The sequence below is a fragment of the Cariama cristata genome, unplaced genomic scaffold (genome assembly GCF_000690535.1).
Source record: "Cariama cristata isolate BGI_N322 unplaced genomic scaffold, ASM69053v1 scaffold14898, whole genome shotgun sequence".
NCBI classification, from domain to species: Eukaryota; Metazoa; Chordata; class Aves; order Cariamiformes; family Cariamidae; genus Cariama; species Cariama cristata.
In genome coordinates this window covers 20676-26099 of record NW_009631743.1, presented here as the reverse complement: position 1 = coordinate 26099, position 5424 = coordinate 20676, and the positions used below count along the sequence as shown (strand labels likewise).

The 5424-nt window shown below is 35.6% G+C and overlaps 1 protein-coding gene across 3 annotated transcripts in view; it reads left to right on the top strand.

Annotated features, from left to right (window-relative positions):
* The first annotated feature begins 4400 nt into the window (after positions 1-4400).
* LUC7L3 (LUC7-like 3 (S. cerevisiae)) overlaps positions 4401-5424 on the top strand; it is a 13248-nt gene continuing 12224 nt past the window's right edge. For all 3 annotated transcript variants that reach the window (XM_009706102.1, XM_009706100.1, XM_009706101.1), the window contains exon 1: positions 4401-4461. The gene's annotated coding sequence lies outside the window, so the exon portion shown is untranslated. The remainder of the gene's footprint in view (positions 4462-5424) is intronic.

Here is a 5424-nt window from a genome sequence, read left to right as displayed (position 1 = left end):
TAAGCATATTGTACTCATACCAAAGTTTAGGATTTTGTGTCACATTTCATCAGTTATAGATATGAAAGGTTATCAAAACAAGCTCATCTCTATTCTCTTTATAATTTGTTAAATGTATCTAGGTCAATATCAAAAACTATATGGAAGATGCAATGAAATACAAGATAGAAGTGGAAGTTGAAGGTGTGGAAGCAGAGTGTGTGATAGCTGAGCATTTATTTGCGGTTCTAATGAAAGAAGTTGATCATGTATTGTAAAGCTTTTTGTAGAGCTTAAGTTCTTTCTTTAAAACTTTGACATGATTAAAGCCTTTAATCTTAAAAAATTGCAATTCCAGGTGCTATGTATTTCAATATTGCAACTTGTCCTTAGATGATCAATTCTAGTTTTGACATAAAGGCTTTCTTTTTTATATGCAGGAAGAAATTATTAATATCATCTATTTTATTCTTTCTGCTTACTGCCATGTCCGTAGATGAAGTATATTTCTGGAATAGTAACTTTATTGATTCACATATTCTTGCTTTAGTATGCTACCTGTACTGCATAAGAGTTCTGAGGCTGTTCTGTAGCACAAGAAAGCCCAGCATTGACTACCTATGCTTCGTATAAGGCTTTGAGATTGTGGTGGTTCCTTCAAGGTGAATTCAGTGTTTTTAGAAAGTGGGGAGGGGTGGAGAGCTGTTATGGACAAATGACTGTGGGCAGTTATCTCTGATAGGAATGCACTATCTCAAAATGTAGGTTCTGTATTTAAAATATGATTTGATGGTATTAGTTGTTTATGATGTGTTACACTTTTTTTTTTAATGCCAAAGACCTGAATTGGTTTGCATCTAGATAAACTCTCAGAACTTTTGCCCCCCTCATCCCCTGGAGGATAGACTTAAGTGTTACTTGTTTTGAAAAAATAGAGATAACATCCCATTACTAATACGGGTGGGAGAAGGGTTTGTGTTTGTTTGGGTTTGAGTGGGTGGGCATTGCTCATAAAATGTCCAATGCATGTGAATTTCTGTGGTTTCAAAAAACACATCTATATGAAGGAATTTTCTCATTTTTGGTGTGTAAGCCACAACCTGCTGGATTTTCTTCTCAGCCTTTTTACTAGGAATTATCTGCCTAAAGGAGTTTGCTTACATAATTGTTTATTACAGTTATACTGATATTTTTACATCAGTAAATAATTTCTTGCAGAAGAGGAATGTGTTAATGTAGAAGTATTAACAATATAGAGCTGTCAGTAGTTTTCTTTATATAGGAAGGCTTTGAATTGGTTTGCAGACTCTGGAAGAGTTAGCCATTTGTGCTGTCAGCTTAGTCAACTTTGAGGTGAAGGGTACTACTTTTCCATGTCCAAGAGATTTCAAAGATTAGTGAATTTGATGAAGAAGTGGCAAGTTCTAAGTGTCTATCTGTATTTGTTGTAGTGTCTTAGCGAAATGTGAGACCTTAAGGGCTTTGAGACACAAGCTATGGCTAATCCTGCTGCAGTAGTCTGACAGTAACGTTCATCTCTGTTACACCTTCTTGGTAGCGGAGTCATCAGAAGAATTTGGCAAAAAGGAGTAAGTGCGTGTGACCTGCATAGGTAAATATCTATACCAAACTGCCTGTTGCTGTGTTTCTCCAAAGACGGAGTGTATTTCCGTATTACTTCTCACTTGTGCTAAGTGCAGCAGTCTGATAAGCCGTGGGTGAGTAATGCCATTTGAAGCGTATCACCTCCTTTTCAGTTCTTTAATGGCTCTGTGATGCTTCAGCCGTTTCTTGGCCATTTCTGTTCTTACTCATCATTGATTACTTAAGACCGACTTTAAGTACAGCTGACTGGCATTTACACCCTGTCAAGGCAGATGTACTACACGGTGAAGCCAAGCCAGAATGATACCTTTCAAGATTCTGCAAGATTCTCTCAAGTAATGTTTTTCTGTTGAAGCAAAATCAGTTGAAGAGCATAATGAAATAGCTATGAGAGAGGGAGAAAATTGCTGCAGACACAGTAGTGTCTGAACCACTCTAATGCGAATATTTCTCTGCAGGCTGCTTCTTAGAGGAGAATGTCAAGTAATTCACTAGGTATCATAGCATCCAGAGTTGGTTAGGAGAAAATTACTGCACTTTTTCCAGTGTGTGTGGTTTTTGTTGTTGTTTTTTTTTTTTACTATATAATTAATACAATGTGTGACACATGTTTAAGCTGCATATTTTAGTATTGATTACTACAACTTCTGGCTGTAACCATCAGGTTATAAGAGGAGGCTTTTCCTAGCACTGCTGCTTCATCAAATCATTTTAATTATTTCTGGTGTTGGTTTGGGTTTTTTTCCTTCATCATACTTCTGCCTCTAATAACTTTTCCTTTGCTCCTTTTGTTGCTACTTGTTTCAAAACTGTTACAGATGTTTCTGTAATTTTTGAGCTGATAGAAAAAGTTCTACAAGTCTTTTTACAACATATTACATTATTATTGTGCTCTCTCTGCCTTAGGAAATTGTCTAATCCATCTCTGAAATTTTTGGGGGGAAGTGCCTTTTCACTGACCCTAATACTTGGATGTGAGGATGAGATATTGGAGAAGAAAGAGAACATAAAGAAATTATATTTCTATTGACTAGGACAGGAGTTCATCCCAGAAACTGCTCCCGTGAAACAACTTGATATTAAAACAAGGGATATTGTGACTTTCAAAGGAGAGAGCAGATTCTGAAATCAGATTTTGTCTAGTAACTTTCTCCTTCCTTCCTGAGGGAAAAAAAAATGCTTGTGATTTTTGTATGGTGTTTTCTTAACTGTTCTTGATAAATTGCTTCAGATAGGTGCCACAGTGTCCTAACCTTGATCACTGGAGAAATATGCAAATTACATAATAAAAGAGATTTTTTGTTTGTTTGGGTTTTGTGTCTGTGGCTTGTTAGTAGAAAGCTTGATTGTTTTTCTGTGTAATCTGTAAAGCAGTCAGTACAGTTTTAACTTCCATAGTCTGATTTCCAGTCTGGCAGTTAGCATGGAAAAATAAATCAGACTGATCTAATTTGATCAGGGGGTGTCATAGGCATTTCAGTGAGATGTTGGTGTGGGGTAGGTTTTGGGTATCTCTCCTCACCCCTATTTGTTAAAATACTTCAAAATTATCTTAGGAAATAATGTGTCACGAATCTTTGTCCACAGTATATGTGAGAGTATTAGAACTAGATTGTAATACACAGTAGCAATTATTAGATTTTTCCGAATATTAAGAACTGGTGTAACATAAAAGAGATCTTAGAAGAATGTGCAGGCTAGTTATGGATTGACACTTTAGTTAGTTAATGGCAGTCACATCTAGGGGAAGGGTCTGTTGAAGAATTAATTATTTAAGATTGCTTATGAAGTTAGGGGTGAAACTGTTTCTGATTTTATCTTCTTCGCTGTTCTTATGGATAGATGGGAGATAGTTCTCTGTTATGAGCTTCAAGAACTGACCAACTTGACTAGCTAAGCTCTCATGCTTATGGGTGAGGGTGTATAATCCTTTTAACAAAAGCTGGTTTTATCCCATCATATGTTAAGTATTTCCTGGCTAGACTACCAGGTTGGGTTTTTTGTTGTTTGTTTACTTGGGTTTTTTTAACTTCCTGGGGGTATTTTTCTGTTATCAAAAAGAACCTGGCTTGCTAATGTAAAAATAGGCTATGTAAAAACAAACCATTTTTTAGTTGGCAGGAAACCAGGTTAAAATGAACGTCTTCTCTGTCTGCCTTAAGAGGTATACAGTGTCTCTCTGCATATTATTCTTAAACTAGGAATTTTTAAAAGCATTGGAATGGGGAAGCTTTTGGATAGTTATCATATGTGTTCTTAAGTGTTTTAACTGACATTGGAATCCTTGAGGCAGTGCCTTATGTTTGAATCTGCTAGCTCCTGTTCTCCAAGCTGGTAGCATTGAAGGCGAAACACAAAGTTGTTACAGATAGGCTAAGAGGAGCTTGTTTTCATGATTCCATGGCAGACATTCTTGCCCCTTGTAGGTTTTCATGGTTAAAGGAATTTAACTTTAACTTTTTTAATAGTCCAATCTCATTTAATTCCTTTGGAAATATCAAATACTATATTGTATTTACAAATAGATGACACTTTCCTGTATTCTTAAATATTTAGCAGTAAAATTAAGAAATACTATTGTTACACTTGAAAGTAAGATTTTTGGTGTTTCGTCAAGATGCGCTTTGTAGCACTTGCTGCTACCAAGTAACACAAAGATAGAGGGTGTATGTGTGTAAACTTTTCAGAAATTTTGCAGAGTACAAAGGGGATTTTTATACTGTATTTTAGAAGACAGAAGCAATTACCTAAAATTGCCAATTCATGAGGGGGGAAAAAATGATGCCTGTTTCTTTCTTCTCCTCTGTCAGGTTTGTAAATACTACCTTTGTGGCTTTTGCCCAGCGGAATTATTTACAAATACTCGTTCTGATTTAGGTAAGTCTGTGTCATTTTTATTCACTTATATGTAATTACAATTGAGCTTTTCTTTGCAAACTACGTTTTTATTGTTTAATGCTTTGTCAAAACACTTCGAAAATAGACTTTTTTATTTTTAAAGGATTACTAGTGGTATCGTTTAAGAGCAATATTTATTGCAGATCCTACTTCCCTTAGGTGAAAAAACTGTTGATTTTTTTATTCTTACAGTGTAAGCTAAGTTATTCAGTGTAGGGTGGTTTTCTCCTCCTGAAGCGTTGGTGTCTAGTTTGGTTTATTCTACCTGGGCAGGGTTTTAACTTATTTTTGTGCGAGTATACTTCTTTACTTCAGAGACTCATTTACTTTAATAGTTATTACTGAAGGCCATCTCTAAATTACTAGTAGCTTTCAAGCGATGGTATGTGGACAACACATAGTTTGGAGACAGTAACTAGGAAAAACAGGCTTCTTGTCTTAGCGTTAATTTCCAAGTCCATTGAAGAGTTTGCTAGGCTGGGGAAGGTGGGGAATTTTAACATGACTACCTTCATGAACTCAGGCCACATACCTCCTAATTTTACTCTGAAGATCAATGTTTTTAAGTATCCAATTTATTAGGAAGAATGTTGTCCAGAGCTTAAAAGTGCTTGGTGAAATTACCCTTCATATGTCATTTTTCTTTTTTTTTTTTTCTTTTTTTTTTTTTTTTTGGTAAGGCCCCAGGTGTTTAAAGTATTTTGTTTGTGTAGTTTTAGCAATGTAGAACTTGATCTGGAAATTCTGTTTTATGTAAGACTTTGTATGTCATTCAGAATCTCCTTTGGTTTTATAATTACTGAACCATATTGGCATTGTTTTTCTTTAATGTGCCTTTCAAACTCCAGGCAAAGGAAGCAAGAGGCAGGCATAAAAGTCCTTGGGAAGTGTTTATAGCTCTGTTCTATCATGGTGTACAAACAAATGCTGATGGAATGTGAA